The sequence below is a fragment of the Apaloderma vittatum genome, unplaced genomic scaffold (genome assembly GCF_000703405.1).
Source record: "Apaloderma vittatum isolate BGI_N311 unplaced genomic scaffold, ASM70340v1 scaffold415, whole genome shotgun sequence".
Taxonomy (NCBI): domain Eukaryota; kingdom Metazoa; phylum Chordata; class Aves; order Trogoniformes; family Trogonidae; genus Apaloderma; species Apaloderma vittatum.
Genome location: NW_009717431.1, coordinates 111,357 through 134,142, shown reverse-complemented (window position 1 = coordinate 134,142; position 22,786 = coordinate 111,357). Strand labels below are relative to the sequence as shown.

Here is a 22,786-nt window from a genome sequence, read left to right as displayed (position 1 = left end):
AAAAAAATTAATAACAAACAAACAAAACCAAAAAAGACACCAAAAGTCAATTAGAAGAAATCCTCCAATTAACAATTAAACCAATCCCTAAGTTAGAAGAAAGTTGAATTAAAAAAACCTGGTTAGTCAACAGTCTATGATAGAGTGGGCTCTTGGATACCTACTTCCTCCCTCTTGCTTAGAAAGAATAGAAGTATTTATTTTTTATCTAATTTAGTCAGTATGTCACTGCAAAATCAAAAGCCTGTGATTTCTCTACCTTTATAGAAATCCAAATATATAAACCACTTGTTTACTTTCTCCTTCTTTCCCCTACCTCACCCCTCTATACAGAAACACAAATGCTTACACACACATACACATATATATACTCATATTCTTATACAAATTTTTACTGTTTGATCTGTCCAGATGCAACAAGTAGGGAAAAGAAGAGCCCAGGGCAGTGGTCCCTTGCTCCTCTTGCCTGCAGGTGATCTGGGATGCTCTCAGGTGACCACTTTCTCCCTGTCCTTACAGGTGACCCCCAACTCCCCCTGCTCCCAGTGCCCAGACCCAGCTCACCACAAATAATCTAGGATTTCACCTTGGCCTCCCTCTTCTAATGTTTTTGGGTATCTTGAATTTTGAAGCCTTTCATGCATGTTATTGGTATAAGGGATGTGAAAAATAATCATTAATTCATCAGCATTCAAAAAAAGAAGCTGAAACAGCAATTGTTTTTCTTCTAGGCTCCACTTCCTTTTGAGTGCTAATCCATAAAATATTTAAAAATATTTGAAAGTACACTTCTGATCACAGCAAATGGTATCCAGTTGAAACCTCTGTCACATGAGAACTTGAAATAAAAGTATAAAATACAAACTGCACTCTCTTTGTTGGCTAAGAGCTAAAAAATGCAATCCTAAAATCAGGGGAGAGTTTGCTGTGTTGAACTGTCCAAGATTAAGCACATGGCACAGTGGAAGCAGATGTAGAACAGAACTAAAATTCAGCTGTCACTATTGATAAAATTTCTGTTCTTACCACAGTCTAGATTTTGACTGGAGATCTATTTTGTGTTGTAAATATTGGTTAAGCAGGGGAATATGCAGGCTGCCTTCTTAAATAAACTCTTTTTTTTCCATTAAGATGTGGGAAAAGACTAAGCAGAGTCCTCAAATTTTGTGCTGCGATTCCATCATAGGAAGGTTCTAGTAAAGAACTTTTTAATAATGTATAGTTCCAATTGTCACCAGTAGTCTTCACTTTCCCTTACACTTGTCTGAGTTTCCCAAGGATGATCTACCATGTCTTGTTCCTCACAAATAGCAATTACAAGCAGATAATGCAAGTCATCCCAATCACATAACATAAAATCCTTTATATGATCTCACAGAATCACAGAATGTTAGGGGTTGGAAGGGACTTCGAAAGATCATCTAGTCCAACCTCTCTGCAAAACATGATCACCAGGACCCCCGGGGTCCCTTTCCCCTACGCTGCTCTCCAACAGGTCAGTTTGCAACCTATTCTGGTACATGGGGTTGTTCTTTCCCAGGTGCAAGACTCTACACTTGCCCTTGTTGTATTTCATAAAAGTTTTCCCTGCCCAACTCTTCAGCCTACCTAGGGCTCACTGAGTGGCAGCACAGCCTTCTGGTGTGTCAGCCACTCCTCCCAGTTTTGTGTCATCAGCAAACTTGCTGACAGTGCTCTCTAATCCCTCATCCAGGTTGCTGATGAATATATTGAATAGTACTGGTCCCAATACTGACACCTGAGGGACTCCACTAGATACAGGCCTCCAGCCAGACTCTGTCCCACTGATCACAACTCTCTGACTTCTTGCCTTCAACCAGTCCAGAACTCACCTCACTACCTGATCATCCAGACCACACTTCCTCAGTTTAGCTACAAGGATGCTGTGGGAGACAATCTCAGATGTTTTACTGAAATCCAGATAAACTACATCCACTGCACTGCCACCACCTATCCACCTGGTTATGTCCTAAATCTAAGCCCAACTGTATCCCCTATATGATCTTTAATTGAATTAAGCAACATATTTTGAAAAGTTCATGAAGTTTTAAGGCTTTCAGTTGTAACTGAAGTTCTGTAACTTTACCTTTAAAGCCATAAGATGGATTTTTAATGGTATCTACATTTGGAGAAAAGAGATATCTAATAATAGATGCTTAATAAACCTAAATGCTAGGGAAAATCACATCCATTTCTTCTCCACCGCCTGTATTTTGAGTGTCCTTAAACATTTGATCACAGAAATCCCCCTATAAAGATCTCACGAGACATTACTCTCCAGAAATATCCTGAAATGTCTTTTGTAACTAAAACATAACAGTTTGACAAAGAGACTGCTCTATGGTATAAGCTGACTTCTGATGCAAAGTCTTTCAAGAAGCCAGAATGCAAAGCTCTGCTCAATCTAAAATGCATGGAATCTGCATCTAATACCAAATTACACAGGGAGCATTGGAGGTGAATATGGAAGGTGAAAGCTCTACAGTAAGGGAGAGAGCCTTCTGATGGCCAGGTGAACCAGCAGATAAATCACTGCACTCGCTTCGTGAATCCTTACTCCCACATAGCCCTTGGTCTGCCAACACATCTTCCTCAAGCTTTCCAAGTCCTTTTGGGTTTGGTTGCCGTTTTTAAGGAGAGTAATTACTTACTCCTCCCTCAGTGCCAGTGGAGGACCTTTTGGGACCACAGGTGATATGGAATACTGTCAGACATCAGGGATGTGACCAGACTGCTGTGCTGCGAAGTGTAGGGGATGCTGGGCACTGGCTCCACCAGCCCTGCCAGGCTCCTCAGTGCAGCCCCAGCCACTGAGGCTTTGGTCCCCTCCTCTGCAAAGCCAGCATCATCCCTCTGCCCACAGTGCACATCTGTCAAGATGACAGCTGTTACATCACATTAATGGTTTCACTTACATTAAGGCAGGCTGGGGGGTGTGACTCAGCTGTAAAGTTGGAAGAAATTATTACATAAACCAGCTGTAAAGAGCAATTTCTGATAAGGATGCTCAGGTCTGAAACACTGCTCTATGTGAGCACTGCACTGATTTTATTCCTGTTTCTTTCTCTGCCTGTGAGCTGGAGGAGGACTAAGAAGTATAACAAATACTTTATGCTCTATGTTATTAAGAGTTATTTAGCAAGTTCTTCAATATCTGGGGCTTTCCAGTCTGATGGCCATAATATGTACCTAAGCACCTCCAGCTGGCAAAATCCGAAGATGAATTAAATATGAATGTGAAATTTTAAGTGGTGCTCCGAAACTTTGTGTCACAGGAATGTTGTTTTAAAGGAAGCTGCTTGCTGGATGTCCAGGTCAGAAAGGTAGAGAATATGGAAAGTAGTGAGGAATTTGATGAACAATTTCAGTCAGGCATTAAAAGCATCTAACTACCAGGGTGAGCCTAAAACTTTGTCTTTGGAATTTAAACCAGTCACTACATTGCACCTGAGTCAAAGTCACCCCCAAATATGGTTTAAATCACAAGTGAAAGATGATGAAAGCAACAGAGCGAAAGCCTATTTCTGACACAAACCTAGGGAAAGCAAAAGCCCAGCATGTTTAGGTTCCTGCATGGAACATGACTACTTTAACACTGACTTTGAATTGAGTAATTTAAAGCACATCTTTTTCATTTTCTTTCCTTTATGAAGAATAACTTGTTTCCCCTCCCCACGCACACTATATGTCCCATGAAAGTCAAATAGATGACCTAAATATACGTAAAAGGATTTGCATCCCAAAGACAAGAAAAGTTTAGAGTCAGCTCAACCTGATAGGCTCATTTGCTCATATTCAGTGAAAACAGCTGTGAATTTCAAGAGAAATTTATACTGGTTGGTTAGTTAAGGCAGAAGCCAGAGAAGGACTATGCTTTGTGGACTAAAACAAGTGTAGAACCACATTTCTAAGGAGGAAATGGCCATAAATGCCACAGAAACAAGTAATTTATAAAAATAGCAGCTTAAAATCTGCATTTCTAAGAGAACTTTAAACTTCGTATTTTTATGTTTATGGGTATTTTGTGGTAAAGATCTCCATCTCCTCTGAACTCTTTCCACACTCATTTTCCAGAAATAAATAGTGTTGCCAAAGCGGTGATAAGACTAGCCTTTTAAACTTACACACATTGACATCTGTAGCAACTACATAGACTCACACTGAGTAGATCCATTAGTTCCGAAGTCAAATAAAGGAATCCTCCTCAGTAAGTTGAGAACGTGACTCCATCTCACAGAAGCACACAGGCTTCCAGACATCCTCACTTCTTTCTCTCTCTCTGAATAGAGATTCATTTCCCATTGTTATGTGGCTGGCAAAATGATCCTTCTTCCCAAGAGATTTCAAGGCAGTCCAGGCTCTTCCTAATTGCTGTAGATGAATAAGATATCAGGAAAGATTGTTCTGGAAACTATCTTCCTTGTTGCCAAAGCCATTGGACTATTCTTATGTCTCTTCCTCTTAGTAGGACATCTTCCACAAGCAGCCTAAAGAAGCTATAAAGTGACAACAAACACTTCTCACTTCCGACACCATCTCTATTACATGACGACACAGCTCTTTAGTTTTTAACGTGTCTTATCTCTTGGCCGCCTGAGGTTTTCAATCATTTTCTTCATCCTGATCTTCACGGTTTGGTCTCTGCCTCTCAGGATGCTCCCTGGTGCTTCCATCTTTATCTGGGGATAGAAAAAGCTGTTGTTTTCAAAGTAGCTGAAAAATATTAGAAATATTTCTGGGATGTAGGCATCTCTGACTGGTGCCTTCCTTGTGAGTTCCTTGGTCCTTTGTGATTATCTGCCAATTCAGCACAAAGAAAGAGAAAGCAAGAAATAAGGATTAGCCTGAAAAGGTGTTCTGTAATAGGCACTTCACATCTCAAAGTCCATGAAAGCTGGTGTCATCTATGAACGTGGAAAACAAGGCATATAAAAGTGTCTTAGCTAAGGTCATCAAGAAGCAAGAAACAAATTTCCATGTAATTTTGTCTGTACAGGAGGGAATATGGAATTAATTGAGATAAGAAGTCATTAACTTATAGAGAGAAAATTGAAAGAGGCATGGAAAGAGACTGATTTGTATGTTGTAATTTTCTAATTGCATCCTTTATGCTCATAGAACAGTACTAGAGGTGTGTAGGATCATCAATATAATCTTTAGTCAATTTTATTATCACAAGTGGCCTGTACCTCCAGCAGACTACTCTTTACTCACTAGAGATGTAGTATGTAATCTTGTGCTTTCTTCTCTTTTAGTCCAGAAACAAACATGTCTTCGTTCAATCTACTGTCACTAACACAGAAGATACCATTACATCGAATTCAGAGAATTAGCACCCATCAACACCATTTCTATTCCTTCCAGCTATAATTTACTTAGCATTTGATTATCCAGTGGGGCTCTGCCTTGGTAAATCATGCCACTGGTGTCAAATGTGGGAGATGAGAGGTACATAGGAAATCTGTATTTTGTCAACTTCATCTAAACTGGCACAGAGCACAGGCTCTGAAGCTGACTAGCCAGCTTAGCAAGGCTTTTAATAAGGTATACAGAAGATATTTTTTCAAGCATGATCATAATGCTGGAGGAGACCAAGGTGATGGCAGGGAAAACTGGATTTGTAAACAGCAGATCCTCAGTACTGCTGATTTCCTAAAGAATTGGTCCTAATGCAGCAGGATAAAACAGTTACAAACTGGAAAGAATCTTTTTTGCCATGGAAGATATCTAGTACCTGGAGTAAAGTCCTCAGCACTTGAAAAAGATGAGCAGTCAGCTAATGCATGCTTTGAGGAGCAATCAGCATGCGCAGTGATATTGTATTCATCATATTTTATATCCTGTTCATCATATTTTACATCAAAGAGAGTATCTAAGCAGAACCCAGGCCAGGAATAGCAGGACCCTTTCCTAGTCTAAGGTCAGGTTTGTCTGCACTCATTTAATTTAGAAAAATTATCCCTACTTATAACTTCAATTTGCTGCTCAGATTTCCATTCAAAATGAGCTGGATAAGAGGTGGCAGGTGCCTTTACCCTGAGCTTATCTTAGACACAGAGTTTTTATTGAACTGAAAGCCTCAGAAATATTTCCAGATGACACTGTGACAAGAAGATATCTAGCAGGAGGTGCAGACATAAGCAGTTTTTATTACGATGTCCTTTCATATGGTGTATGCCGCATAGCTTCGCTGAATTCCAAATAAGGAACAAACCCCTACAACAGAAAGTGATAAGGTGTATGAACTGACGTACCCTGCTCAGAAAGGTGATATTCCTCTTGACTTCAGTCAGTACCTACTTGCTGCCATGAAGAAATATTAAAGACCAACACCAGTACTTTTCTGTACTGGGAAGAAAAATAATCATCCTGTGTGTGTTTTACAAATCACTTGCAAGGAAAAGCATGCCTTTATTTCACAAGCAGCACCTTGACAGCACTTTGCTAACCAGATTTCTTTCTGTGATATGTTATTAATTATACACCAGTGACAAATATTTCTTTTTCCTTTACTACTATGGAATTACATTTCAAGCTTGTGATATAGGGTAGTCAAGGAAACAAATCTTTATAAGACCTTTGCTAGTACAAGGTTGAATACGATATTAAGAGCAAATCATTCTTCAGGGGAAATCATAGAATCCTAGAATGGCCTAGGCTGGAAGGGACCTTAGAGATCATTCAATTCAACCTCCCTGTCATGGGCAGGGATGCCTCTCAACTGGATCAGGCAACACATGGGGACCAAATGGGAATCGAACCCACAACCTTCGTGTTATCAGTGCCATGCTCTAACCGACTGAGCTAATCGGCCCTCATGCCATACAGCATGAGATCAACATCTTCAGACAAAACACTAGAGCCCCACCTTTAACAACATTATACTGTTTGGAAGTCAAGGAAAGAAATCAGATTCTGCTGCGTGTCACTTTTTAACCAGAACAGTGTTGTTTTGTTAAAAGGATAAATTCTATAATTTCACTTTGATGGACAAATTAGATTAGGTCAGTAATTTAGAGTTGAGGCAACACATCATTTATCAGAGAAAAAGATGTTCCTTATTTCCATAGTTCTGTTTTGCAGAATAAAAGTGTTACAGACACAGAAGATGCATTGGTAGCATATCCATATATCCAGTGTCTCTGATCTATCACAAAAAGAAGAAAATGCCAAGCTTGAACATCCCACTATGAATTACATTTGTGTATTTTTCTTCTATCGAAAGGTACACAACAAACAGAAAAATATGTTGAAAAAGTAAACCTCTGCATCCTAAACTCTATCCTCCTTCTCTTGCAATTCTTTTAGTAAAGGGACAAAGTAGATTAAAAAACCTGACACTTACAGATAAATCTCTTTTCTGACAATAATTTTCTTTATTTTTCTTTCCCCTGGTATATCTTCCTGAAATCCATCCCCAACTCTAAATGACTTTTCCCCCTCATTTAAGACAGTTTTTCTAATCCTTTATGTCTTGGCTTTGTTTTCTGTGTCTCATCTCTGATAGCCTTCTTCTCCATAAAGGCACTGACAGCAATTGTCTGAAGTAGTTTGCTGGTCATGTGATATGTAGATTTCACTACCTGCTGTATAAATTTGGTGAATTTTCTTAAAACTGTTGTTTTCCTAGCCATATTTTCAGTATTGCTACCTCTATACAATTCTTAATTATTGAAGAAGTTATGGAATTATATATCTCTCAACATTCACAACATCACTACGGATTTTTTCAATGAGCTAAAATTAACTTTAAAAAAATTAACAATTACTTTGGACTGTTCTTCCCCAATGTACCATAGAATAATCTGGCATGAGAAGGATTAGAAAATACTTGATTTAATTATATGCTCTGTTTGAGCAAATACAATTCAACTAAGGAGGATGTGGTTACTAAATATAAGATGCATTAGGAGGCATCAATCAGCTGTATAAGCTTTAAATTAATAAATAGTTCTTTTACAGTTATCCAACTACTGACAGAGAGTTAGAATTAAAATCTCTAATAAAATTAGCCCAAGTCTCTCAATGCAGTTTTTAAAGTATAATTTATTGAATAGGTCTTTATACACCAGCTGTAGTAAGGTTAATGACATTTGTTCCACTGTTGGGTGATGTTCAAGTAGTAATAGGTTCCATTTTGTGACAAAATGTAGTTTTCTGTGTTGCAGGACTAATTGAAGAGAGAACAGTACAATACATTGGGATGCCTTTGTCTCAAATTACCCAGTACCTTAAGGTTTTTTCAAAACTTCTAGACTTTGCTGTTTAAGTATTTTAACAATTTTTCTTTCAAATTTCTAGTGTGGATACAGATACAGAGAGCTATCAAAGAATGCAGTGCATACATGGGCAAATGATGTCAAATACAGTAAAACTTTAATTTCTATACAAGATGCCAGGAAAACAGATAAAAGGGCATCAGGCATGGTTAAATTATCAATTATTCAATCTAGGTTATCAAGACAAATTTAATATCTACTAATAGTGTACGTCTTTCAATACTCAGCTAAAGATGCTTTGTTTCCTAGAGTGCACTGGGGAGGAATGTATTCTGTAGGAAGAAGAGATGCCAAGAGCCCTGCACAATGCCCTGCACCAAGGAAAGCAGCTGTCTCCTCTTCTGAGGGCAAAGGGAAAATTATTTCCCTGTTAGATGCCTCCCCGGTACCTGCTCTGCTGCTCTGTGAATTTTCATACTTTTATATAAATGAATCCACTTTTCAGAGTTCACAGTTACACTGACACAGAAGCTCAGTAAATATAACATCATGGGGAGAAAATTCATTTGAACAAGGCTTATTATATTCCACAGTGGCACATGTAATTGACTTCATCTGCTGCAATGAGATTTTGATAAACCCTCACTACAGGATCTTGCCCAGCTTTCCATTGCTCAGCTTCTAGGAGTTTTTCTTCTGGGTAAATAGCCAGAGATGAAAAATTAAGAGTGATAATACATGCCATGAAAGAGAAGAAATTCAGATCAAAAGTCCTTTTGGAAGGGTGCTAAAGGAGCTGGATATTCCTGCTTCTTCCAACGTTTTAACTAGATATCTCTTCCTTAAACTCCTTTAACACAATTCTATAGGCTCAGAGATCAGAATGAGGAATTTTAATGGTAATTTCCCCACAGTGGCTAATGTGAGCTTGCTTTACCATCTCCAAAAGAAGTGTTCTCAGTAAATTGCTGAAAGACAGGAGCCATCCTTATAATTACTGGTCAGAGAGCTTTCTATCCTACAAATAAATAAGCACGATGCCCAGGAAAAGAGTTGCTAACTAGGCATGTGGCTTTAGGTGGTGAATTTGGGATCTGAGGAACTCTAATCCACTTGCTATGAGGAAAAGTAGCTGCTTGGTTTAGCTGTACCCTGCTAAAGCAAATATTAAAGAGTCTTCTGGTGAGCTACACCAGGCATCGATCAATAAGGGGATTGAAAGGAAAAAACAAAGTGTTCTCATTTGCCATAAAATTAAAGTGTCAAGAATAAAATCAGTCACCAAGGGGTATGAAAAGAGACTCTCTAGCTGCCTATATGCCAGTACTAATAATCTAGTAATAAACTGGAAGAACTGGAAGCAACACATGTGCATTGATGCCAGACTATGATGGAAGATCATGGAAAAGACTAAAATGGTTAAATTAGTTTTTCAGGAAGGATCAAGTGGATTGCAGAGCTTGGGAATGTCATTCTGTCTTGTGACTGGCATGTCTAAATAATCTTGAATATCTCTTTTGTTAGTGGAAGGCAGAAGCAGATCACATGCTGGTTTGTGCCTACTACAGACTGTGACACTGCAATGATTTGTGCAATATCTCTATAAACAGTTATTTTTAGGACACAGGAGAAAAGACTAAAATGCTACCATCTTTATCTTTAATGACATATGCTGATGGTCACGTACAGAGAGTACAGGGCTCTTTGGAAGTGGTTAAACAAATTATAGTAAATATTTCCTGATTATCAATGTGCTGCATTAAACATGAAGAAATTGTCTCTTCACCTTCATTGTGATAAGTACAGGGACTCACGTATGAACTAAAATGAGTTGTAGCTTAAGGGTGAGAGACGATGAATTTACTACCTTTGTTACCTGTCACAGAATAAGATCCAACTCAATGATACATGTATTTGATGCAAAAAAAAAGACTGAAACTTTCAAAACTGATAATTATTTTGAGCCAAACCATCTGGGAGAAAAGATTTTAAACACTTATCTATCACCATTCACATTGCTTTCCTAAAAAAAGATTTCACATTTAGGAATAAAGAAGAAAATTATGGTTAAAAAACTTTAAGAGAAGAAGTAAAAATTGCTACATAAAATGGAAACTGTGCAAGTAACAAGTGGAAAGAACTGATAGCACTTACAAGCCCTGAAATATAGAGAATAGATGAGGAAGCAAAAAGATACAGGGAAAGAATTTGTAAGATATTAGACATAAAAACACAGTTGAAGTTCACGTAACTAGAAGAAATTTACACAACTTTGTTATTTTACCTACTAGGCATGGAGGAGTGTGCACTGGTTTTAGTATTGTGATGAAGGACAAGTCAACGAGCTTTCCGTGTTCAAGAAAATAAGATATTTTTATATCTTGAGATGACAAAATATCTTGTATTTTGACAGTAACTGAGAATGATAGGAAATACAGATAACAAAAATGGGTGGTTTTAACTTAACAGCTCTTTATAAACACAGTTTCAGGTTTTGAAATGACCTTATCAAACATGCCTTTGAGGTTTTAATATCTATTATTAAGAAACCTTAGAAACCTGGAGTGTTTCCAGAAGATTGAAAGAAAACTAATATGCCATTATATGAAAAATGGAAACGTAAAGACTGGGGAACTAGAGGTAATCTTTTTTTTTTTTTTTCCTAATAACTGCCCTCTCAGCAGCATAATAGATTGTCAACAAAGTTAATACAAGGAAGCACTGGTCTGAACTTAAGAAAAACATACACTTCATGTCGCCTACTTCTAGTTCACTAATTAAGAGTAAGAGAACGTCTAGTCCCTGGGCTACTCTCTAGTTGAGTAAGAGTAAGAAACAGGTCTACAACATGCCTATCATCTTAAAACAGCTGTCTAAGCACATGGGCATAAACACCCTTTGGATATATCTCTGTGTCACTGACTGGAGACTAGACAAGGAGCTTTATCCAGTGCCTTACTAGCAGATGGAGAGATGAGACTGAGTTATGAGAGATTAATACCAGGCTCCTGTGACTACAATAATACTCTATCATTCAGATCAGTGAATCCCTTCCTATATTCACCCTGGATATCTATATTTCTTCTTTTGTGTGCCAAAAGACAAATACACTTACAATGATCCTTTTTGAAAAGAAAGAAAAGACTGAATACTTTAAAAATTTAAGTAGAGCAGAAAAAAAAGAAAAGATAATCCAATTCGTAAAAAAGTTGTGCCATGAAATCTGATTTTCTTAAAAACAATGTAGCAAACTGGGAATAGCAAAACAACTATTAAAAACAAGTCAGGAATCATTACCTAAGTGTGTAGAGCTTTCCTCAAGGACCTGAAGCATACTTCCTTTTCTAAATACAGTTTTCATATTTACTTTATTATGCTCTATTAAGCCAAGAGCATTGCGGAGTTAACAGATAGCTACCCAGTGCTAGGGCATTTATAAATAGTTCTGGATGGTTTTTGGTCTTTTTTACATACATTATCTAAATATTGTAGTCATATTCCAAGCACAATTCTCTAAGCTCAATGTCAATAACAGTTTGGTAGTATGCTACGGAGAGAATGTGGTCTTGTATGGACGACTGTACAAGTAGCATCCCTACATATCATTCCATGTTTAGCAGGGTACAAAAATCTCATTATTTGATTTTTCCTGGCTTAGTTGTTCATGTTGTTCCAACAGTACTTTTTAAAACAAAACAGTTCCTTTACCAAAGCCTGAGGGCTATAAAAGCTTTGAATCGTTATAAAGGGGAGATGAGATTTAACCTGAAGTGAACAAAGGCTTTGCATAGCCTGAAGGGTGTCCCTGTAGCTTAAAGCCTGTAGGTTTTTAAACCAAAATCTGATGAGCTCCATCCTTTCTGAAGGTCTCAGCTGCTGCAGAAAGTCTTAGAGGAAGGTAATTTCTACAAAGATCCTCTTAAAAAGTTTCTGAGCCTCTCCACCTGCTCTCATCTTTGCTTTCAATTCTCCTTCTGCCAAACACACTAAAGCCAGCTCAGCTTTGTAGCAGCATATTGGGCTTTGAAGGGAGTTGCTGTCATCCTATGCTGTGTGATTAGTTTGCAGTCCGTCTACACATCTTTTACCATCCTACTCAGTCTCTCTTTCCTCCTTCTGTACCAACAATAGATGCCCTAAGTAATTCTGCAGAAATTTCTGATACTGCAGGATGGGAAGTTCCTGCTCATGATGTCAAAATTTGTTTATGCAATTAGGAGAGACCAAGACTTCTGACTGTCTTCTAAATGATTGACTTTCTTAGAATTCTCTATCTGTACCATTACACTATTAAGCGAGTTTCAAGCAAGTATTTGCCTGCAGGGGAAGAGTGACAAGATCAGGTTTAATAGTGTCAATGTAGGTTTCACAGTATAATGCAATAGTTATTTTTAAGCATTAGAAATGTATTCTGTATATTCATCCTGGTAATGCATAAAGAGTCACCTGTGTATAAAAAACGTGAAGCTAGAGCATGAGGTGCATAAGAAAAGTGGCCTTGGTAGATGCCCAGTTAAAGAACAGGACCAGCTATTGTCCCAGAACTTACAAAAGTAAAGAAATCATGCTTACAGTGGGTTGAGAAGAGAGAGAGAGGATATCACTAACATGGGAGAAAGCCCTAAGTTCAGACAGGGCGTTTGAATCCAAGAGGTCTTCAGATGATTGACACCTTGATGGAAGCAGGCTAGCGGCTAGAAAATGATGGCTAGAGGGAAAAAAGGAATTGTTTCTTCATGACCAAAGTTTGTCAGTGAGGTCTGGTCTCACACAGGAAGAGTGCCTAAGATGGTGAAGTGGAAAGAAGTAGCAGGAATTGATAGCAGAAATGCAGAAGGAGCAGAATGGTGGTATAAACTGCTATCTTTATAATAAAACAGGATCCTGGAGAATAACCTGTTTTCATGGATTTTCTACTAGAACATCTGAAATACATTCAAACACCTGCAGCAAGTGAAAGGTGCCAGGAAGAAATAAAAATGTTCCTTGATGGTATCGTCTACTTTAATAACCATGTAGCTGAATTTTGCACAGCTTGGATCTGGCAGTCAGGGTTATTTAATACCATAATAGCCAAGTTAACTGACAATTTTGTAGAAAACATTAACATTGCAAATGCAGAGATTAGTAAGTTGGGCAACTTTGAAGGAGTTTGTATCAGTCATTTGTATTACTGTGGCACTCATACTTTTCTGCCCTGAATCCCTGAGGACAGTACAAATAATTAAAATTCAGCAGTACTAACATTTAAGCACGAGCCAAGTTAAACAGAGGGATGCCTTAAATGAAAACCTTCTCAGCAGGACATTGCTGTACCAGGAGAGAGTTTTTAAACTCAGAGTAAAAGCTCTTAACCTCAGTGACTTTATACAAGCAATTAAGGGTAACTGAAGGACAACATCAATAGATAGTACAGCATAGCTTGTTACAGCATACAGTGCATAAGACATTCTGAACTATAATAAATTGAGGTGCCAAGAATTTGAGAGGAACACGTATTGTTTCACAGGGAAAGGATATGAAAAGTCAGTACAAGCAAGGACTGGAGTCATATCTTGGACTTGGCACTTAAAGGAACATTGAAGGCAAAATTTTATACATGATCTAGCTGAGGTTTCAATAATTCTATAAAACTAAGCGTATAATTATAAGTCCCTGAAGTCGTCAGAGTAGGAATAATTTTGTAGCACCTAGCTGAGGCAGACAGAGCAGAAAGTCTAGGAACAAAGCTGCTAAAATATCACAAACATCTGTCAATCCTGTCTTGTCTGCTGTGTCCATCGAGAGCAACATATAAAAATATAAAAATAGCTTTTTCTCTCTCTGCTAAGGTCCCTTATCTCTAATTATATTTACTGTGGGAACACAGATGGTCAGACTTTTCAAAAATATGTATTTCCCTTATTACATCACAGTTGGGGAATCTGCTGGTGGAAAGAAGATTTTTTGTGCGAAACAGTCTGGGTAAGATTAATTCCTAAATAAAATCTCTTCTGACAATAGTAATATGAAAGCAGACCTCGCCCTCCTGAGCTACGAAAAACTTGAACAGACTTTGAAACTTGCCAGAGCGCTGCCCATTAAAACTCAACATATGCTTCTACTGCTTGTCCAGTTAATCAGAAGATACTGCCATCCATTCTCATTAGAATAAATCAGTTCCCTGGGAGATATCCCAATAAAATGGTGATCCCAATTAAACTATTTCCAATTAACTTGCACTTCATGGAGACTTTATCGTTATTTCACTTGAATACAGTCTGAGACTTCTGCTATCCTGTGTGTGACTTCAGCAGCACTTTTTCTATAAATAGGGGCTAAAAAATGTATTCCAAAGAGGGGATATGTCTTATGGAGAAGCAAGTTTTCAAAGCACTTCCTGATATTTCAAATTGTGGGTGTTGAATGGCAAAGTACTTAACTGAATCTGAAGAACCACAGCCTCTCTCATCAGTTCCCATGGGTGGTTGTCCTATCGCCTCCATGGACTCCAAGCTTATTTCTTCCAGGCATGTTCCACATTTCCCTGTGCCCATAAAATTTCTTTCCCAGAGCAGACCTCTTCAGCTGCTGTATGGTCACAAAGAAAAATTAAAACTTACTCAGTACTTTTCAACTAGACAGTGCTGTTCTTAAGTCCCTGTTAAATGTGTTATATGCCTTCACCTTTTTATTAAGTGTAATAGGGGTTACTCCTAAGTAACTGGCCATATGGTTGCAGCAATCGTCTAAGTTTAGGGCTGAAACTCAGATACGTACTCTGCCATAATGAAGAATGGAAAATGTCTGAGATGGGAAAGGACAGTTTCTTTCATTTTCCAACTTCCCAACTATCAAATTTGCTTTTTCAAATACAGTTCCCCTAAAAAAAAAGTCTGATGTATTTAATACATAATTTTTGATTTTTTTAACAAATAATTGTAGAAGCCAAATAATTCAGAAGAGTAAGCAGTCAGGTGGCTACAAGATTAATCTCTTCATGATAATTGAAAAAACACCTTAAGTTTGAACTGTGAAGAAGAGGATAATTTAAACATATTTGCACAAAAGTCAAAATAAAGGGGAAGTAATTATTCTGTTTCAGTTGTCAGGTTTACATGAACATGTAACTGAGAGTTACAGGAGTTGAGTACAGACCAACTAACCCTCTACCAAAGAGCCTTATGACTTAGGTCAGTGGTTACTATCATTCACTTCTTGCCTTCTATATCTCTTCAAGCTAGTATAGAATGGCTTTGATACCACTCATGGCTTCAGTACAGAACCAGCTACCAGTGAAGTGCTCTTACCGGTGTTCCTTATACCCGGATCTTTCTATATTCAGCTATACTCATTAGTGTATATTTTATTCCTGTATAATGTGTATACTACTGTATGTACATCATAGAGGAATGGAGTATCTCTACCTATAGGAGCAGAATTAGTTAATTTGCAGAAAAGAATAACAGTTAATTCAATGAACAACAGCAAGACTTAAAACAGATATGTGCCTGAGATGTGTATGGCTTTGAAGCATATGATACATCTCCACAAAAATGGAGGACAGAATGGACAGAATGATAGATTTGGATGACAGAATGATAGATTTGGAATAGGACAGATTTGTGCAGTTTCAGAAGCGGATAGACTTGGAAAGCTAGACACAAAAGTCATTAAAAAGAAAAAAATGTCTGTATGACATATATACAAGGATTTAAGCTAAAATTGACTTAAAGAGAAGGCGTCAGACATGTTCTGCTCAGGGAACATACACGTACTACTGAATTAAGAAGAAAAAGCAAAATGGACAAAGTAAAAATGATTCATCAAAACAGCTATTTTCATAAGTTTTGATCATCATTCCTGGAAATCAGTACCCCTAACTGCAAAATTAGCAAACCTGAAATCCTGCTGCCTAGAAAATCTTTGAAGTTTGCTGGCTTAGGAGTAGGGGCACAGGCACAGCAAACAGAAGAAAAAATGCAGGGCATGTATTTATATTATGGCCTGGGGAGGACATGGCACAGTAGTCAATACATGTCTCAAATAGCCACATATCCCTGATACCAGGATCAGAAAGCCCTATTCACCAGTACTCTTCACATCTTCCTCTCTCCTCCCCTTCTTGGTCTTTATCTCTTTTTTCTCAGAGCAAGACCTGGCCTTCACCTCCTCCATCTTCCTCACCCTCTCCTAGGAGTGTGGAAAGGAAGGAGAAAGACCAAAGTAATTCTTGTGAGAAATAGTAAGGATGGTCAACTATACGGCAGTGAGGAGAAATGAAGTCCCACACTCCATGGAAGGTGGGGAAAGAGGGTAGAAGAGCCCAAGACTCTTGTGTGGATGCCCCTTGAAAACCTCCATGCTTGTTACTACCCCATCATCTACACTTCTTCCAAAATCCCAATATGACCTACCTCAGTGAGATGCTTGGGTCAGTTTTGCTACTCAAATATGATGCTGTCTTCCAATTCTCAAAGTACAGGAGTGAATAAGAAGATTGGCTTGATGGTGGCTCTCCTCTCTTATTTCTCCAGCTCCCTTTTAATAGCAATTTACTCTCTTCTCCCCATAATACCCTGGCTGGGAGGAAAAAAAAAAAATTGTTATCCTGCCATTCTGGGAGGAGAAGACACCAACAGAAAGACAGATATGCAGAGACTTTCACATGAGAATAAAAGTGATGAAAGATGTGGCAGCAGATGGGTGTAAAATTTGATAACTGGCCAGGGTTGATGACAAACGTCCAAAATTTTCAGCTTCAGTTAAGTTCTACATCTGAGATCAATCATTTGGGACACACGCACACACACACAGCACAAACAAACCAAAAAAACAAGAAGAAAGGATAAATACACAAAGAACCCAAGAACTTTTGACAGGAGGCATGACTAGATTTGCACACCTTATAATTATTCTTCAGTCAACACATGTTACTGGTCTTAATATAAGACTGGATTTCAACGACCTAATTTAGAGTTGAGATTGTATTAGCTGATTTAACATTAACTTTAAACCCTAAAATCTATGTCTTTGTCATTTCATGTATCCTTCATTCAAAAATAAAGTACACATTGCTCTTTTGTTGTAGCTTACCAAAGAATAGATGCATCAGTTCAACAGCCTGGTGATTTTTCTGCCCTTAAAAGAACTGTGGTGCAGAAAATATGACAGAATTTCTGCCTGAAATTATCCCCTCAGGTCACCACTAATGTGAACTTAATAGATAAATTGCTCACTTTTCAGGCTGTACCACAAGAGAAAGAAATAGGCAGCTATTGTGAATTTCAGTAACATAAATAAAGCTTTTGGGGGGGGGGAAATCCTTCTACACAACTTTAACTACTCAATTTAAAGTAGCAGTAGGGCGAGCAAACAAAAGGAGATTCCATTACCAGAGAAAAAATAATTATAAAGAATATTAAATTACAGAAAAGACAATCCCAGTGGCATATTGATTTCCATAGGGGTTTACACTTCATTAGATGTGCAGACAATTACCAAGGTAGTGAAGAAGTTTTTCAGAAGCCTTTGATTCCCATCATTTGACATTTGCTGCCTTTATCTATTATTTGTAGAGTTATACAGATCAGAATTTTTGTTATTTTTTTTTACAGTGCTATTAAGCAGTACCATAAACCTTTGAATGACCTTGAAGACTCCACAGCTTGTCCACTTAGTGCTGAGGTGGCTCATTCCATTAGGGACTGAGATGATGCCCAGAGCTATTTTGGTACCAGCTATGTCTCTAGGGCTGAGGATTTCTATAGGGAAACAGAAGCACTGCAATACCCTATGTGGGAAATATACCACACAAAAGCTTTGTGTACAACTTAAGCTCCACAATGATGATTAAAGGCGCTTGAAGGCAAGAGCAGATAGAGCTTTGTGCAGGCTCTTTGCACCTGCATGAACATTACTCTGATTGCTTAGGCTTATTTACTTTTCCTCTCACAGCCAGAACCTAGAGATAAGCTTCCACTGCAAATCAGCTTGAATAAAGCAGCCTGCACAAACAGCAGAAGGAAATAAGCCCATGAATGTGTTCATTTTACTTTGAAGGCATGAACAGCCCATTATTACAGGCAATTATTCCTACTTCTTCTCCAACCAAACACTAAGCAAAACATGAAAATTAAAGCCTTCAGGTTGGCAGTACTTAAGCATACATACAAGCACGTTCTTAATCAGAATGGGATATCAAGCAGATGACTGGTGGATCCAGGAGAATTTTGTCGCCTTTGCTTTAATTGTTATCATCAACAGTTAAAGAAAAAACTTCTCCAAAATAAAAAAGAAAGGGGAGATAGAGGGGCAAGATGACACAGGCATAACATATAGACAGACATGACACAACTATGTGTCTAAAAAAACTGGCTACTTCCAGATTCATATCTTTGTATCCATTATCTCTAATTGTCTGCACCAGAAATGCATGATGTGGAAGTCACAGTATGTCCCTTGTAGTGCTTACTTGCAACCAGAATAAAGGCATTAAAGTTGTTATTGCTATTTGCTGCAGCTTATTACATTGTTGTAGATTAAACATGTATTCCATGTAGAATGAGTGGTTAAATTTAAAGAAGACGTGAAGTGGTTAAATTTAAATTATTATGTAAGTGATAATTCTGCTTTTAAATTAGGATTTTTCTCTTGTTAAGAGATGTTAAAAGGAGGAAAGTGAAACATAAGCGGAGGTGGTTGATTTTGTCAATGAAGAAGAATTAGGGGCAGATCTGATCTTCAGGCCTGTGTGTGTTTAGAGATGACCCTTAAAAGGCAGATAATCAGTGTGATAAGAGTGTTATCTGACAGTGAGTTACTCAGGGCCACAGAAGTAAAAGAGATTGCAACAATCCACAGAAGGGTTTCAGGGTAGTGACTGATAGCATGTCAGAAACCCATCTCTAACCTCACACATGCCCTGAGAGATTCAGAATTAGCTATTAGCACTCAGGATATTGAGTTATAACAGATGCTTCTACTAAAACACCAGCTTAAAACTGTTCTGTATATTATTATAGAATAGTTTGGGGTTGGAAAGGACCTCCAAAGATCATCTAGTCCAACCCCATTCCAGTGAGCAGGGATGTCTTCAACTAGATCAGGTTGCTCAGAGATGCTGACAACCTGACCCTGAATGTTTCCAGGGATGGGGTGTCTACCACCTCTCTGGGTAACCTGTTCCAGTGTTTCCCTACTGTCATTGTAAAAGATTTCTTCCTTATACCTAGTCCAAATCTACCTTCTGTTAGTTCAAAAACCTTATACCTTGTCCTCTTGAAACAGGCCCTACAAAATTTGTCTCCACCATAGGGTCTTCTCCTCTCCAGACTGAACAACCGCAACTGTCTTAGCCTGTCCTCATAGGAGAGGTGTTCCTGCCCTCTGATCATTTTTGTGGCCTTTCTCTGGACCCACTCCAGCAGGTCCATGTCTTTCTTCCACTGGGGGCCCAAGAGCTGAACACAACACTGCAGGTGACATCTCATCAGAGCAGAGCAGAGGAACAGAATCATCTCTCTCAATCTGCTGGCCATAACTCTTTTGATGCAGACAAGCATATGGTTGCCCTTCTGAGCCACAAGTTCAGATTGTTCGCTCATGTCCAGCTTTTTATCCACCAGTACTCCCAAGAAGAACAGAAGACGAACATTTATTTGCCACAATAAAAGACAACATGCATCCATAAACTAGATATAGTATACAGCTTAGGTTTCTCCATCTCAAAAAACCAACTGTGGAGCATGTTTCATGCAAAGTACAAGCACACAAACAGGACTCTTCAGCTTGTAGAAGAAATGGCAGAAAAATAAGGATCCCAAGAAAGACATCTGAAAAGCCCTGGGAAAACAAGGAAGAAGTACACAGGAATGATTTCTCATTCTACCCAGTAAAAAAAAACAGAGGGCATCAAATGGCAGAAGTGATAGATTCTAAACAAAAAAGGGGAGGCACTCATCCACACAACACCTAGTTAAAGATTTTCCTGCTATCAGGGATGCTAAAATCATGATTAGGAAAGTAGCAAAAATATACTACTTTAATATAGTATCATCTATAAATTAAATCACAAAATACCAGAGGCTGGGATGATATTCTGGGAAATTATGACTCTGTGCTTGCTCTGTTCTTGTACACTACTCTGGGCACCTCTGCTCTCAACCAGGTAGTAGGCTAGATGAACCTGAGGCCTGACTAGTTGTTTAGACTTCTTATCGGCTTCAGTAAAATATTTAGTTTGGAAAATCTAAGTTGATGCAACCTATAGGCCAGAAGGGCAAACCATGAAAACAAAATAAATTTGAGAGAGGAACAGCTTGTATTTCATTCCTTCCTTGCTAGATACCTTACCAGGATATTTTTATATCCCCCTCCTACAGCTTTTCTGGCTCCATCCTTTTCTACATATCCCATTAATAGGTTGCTACTCCATTTATACCAGGGGGCTCAGCAGTCAGTTAGAAGTTATGCAACTCTTTGCAAGAGGAAAAGATATGAGTAAAAGTATCAGTAAAGATCAGTAAGAATTTGGATGTGATTTAGAAACATTCAGGACAGTTAGATACATTGCTCTTTGCAGGAGTGAATAACTTTCACTTAGTAGAAGCAGAGGATAAAAGTCTAAAAGACCTTCTGTAAGCCTGGTAGAAAAGTTTTGGTTATTTCTTTTTATGTGGAAAATTACCCAGTCTGATGCTTGATCTCCAAAATGATGATATGGTATATTTTTTTTCTCATATAATATCAGATTTTTAAAAGCAAACTTCACCTTTTCATTTAGAAAGTAATTGAAAGGTGTTTGGTTTGTAACTGCAAACTCAACTGAACACGCTGTGTCAGAAATGGCACCAAAGTGTCTCAGGGATTTGTCATTTGGGTCCTTGTCTCGCTGACTTCTCTGCACCATCTGCCCTGAATGAACAACAGTTCCCATGAGGTATAGCAGTGATTCTGAACAAAAATAGACTACAAGAATATATCAGCAGCCCAGGGATCCCATTTGACAGAGAAGTATGCAAGAGCTGTCTACACTGCAGTTCTCTGTAGGGAACACTTCTGAAATTATATTTTTGGCCAAAACCAGGAAGTTCATCTCTTCCCCTCACAGAATCACAGAATGTCAGGGGTTGGAAGGGACCTCAAAAGATCATCTAGTCCAGTCCCCCTGCCAGAGTAGGATCACACAGGAACGCATCCAGGCAGGCTTTGAATGTCTCCAGAGGAGACTCCACAACATCCCTGGGCAGCCTGTGTCAGGGCTCTGTCACCCTTACAGTGAAAATTTTTTTCTAATATTTGTGTGGAACCTCCTATGTTCCAGTTTGTATCCATTGCCCCTTGTCCTGTCATTGGACATCACTGAAAAGAGCCTGGCACCATCCTCCTGACACTCACCCTTTACATATTTATAAGCATTAATGATATCACCCTTCACTCTTGCGGCATAAGTCCTGAATTTGCAGACACTTTGTCAGTGCTGATAGGTTTTACTTTAAAACTTTGGATGCAGAGATTGGGTGAAAATCAGTGGTGGGCTTAGGAAGAGTTAGAAGTATGTCCAGCAAGATTTCTTCACAGTGACTGAGAGTCACACCACCTGAGATTTTCAGAGTAGAAGTCATCTTTTGATGAAGCTTTACTGTTATTACACCTTGCTGTTTTAATGCAGCATGAAATCTCAAAAGTCAACAGATTTGAACCTGGGAACATCTAACATTTCACCATGGTGAGACAAATGTTTTTGTTTAAGGTATTATTCTTCTCAACACCAGGTTATAAATATTTCAGTTGCTGTATCCAAACACCGCCCTTCCATTTTGCTTCATTAGTCAATATTTAGGTGCTAAGTAGTAAATAGACTTCAGTCCACCGGGGTTTGTCACACTCTGCAGCTTAGAGCAGAAGTAGCTGAAGTATTGTTCTTTAATAGTGGCATAAGTCCTTGTATGAGCAATAAGAGCTGCCACTTTCTTTACAAGGCAAGCTAAATGCTATTAAACTGATGAATGAACTAGTTCCATTTTATTTGTTCAGCCTTTCCCAGTGCTATTCCCACAATCCAATTAAATCACCAGCTTGTATTCTACATAAGTTCTTATGTGCTTGAAATGCACAGGTGTTTGCATAAAAAAACCTTAAGGATGGTAGTAAAGTGGTATTTTCTTTTCTAGTTAGCAAACAGTTAAAGAATTGAAATGGAGCTGAAATACACAGTCAAGATTAATCTCCGTGTTCTGAGGTGGCTCTTAAGAGAATTTTCCAGGTAGTTTAAGAGCCCATCCTCCTTCGCAGCCAAGTGCCGCTTGTTATCCATGGGAAGTTGATCAGTCCCTCCAGGCTGCAATACAGAACAATAATGTTCAGACCAAAAGCATCTTGATTAAATAACCCAAATAAAAGTTACGTAGAACTAGTATTGTAACGGATTTTTTTCATCCTATTAGGATGAAAAAATCTCCAAATTTACCTTCCTTACAAAATTAGGGGTGAACATTTGCTCTTGGTGACATTTTTGTGACCTATTAATTATTTCCAACAAGGATATCTGAAATCTCAGCTCTCCT

General features: G+C 38.4%; 1 protein-coding gene across 1 annotated transcript in view; it reads left to right on the top strand.

Moving 5' to 3' along the window:
• The window catches only part of BEGAIN (brain-enriched guanylate kinase-associated), a 73,851-nt gene that overhangs the window by 24,571 nt on the left and 26,494 nt on the right, over positions 1-22,786 (top strand). The gene's annotated exons all lie outside the window — the stretch shown is intronic.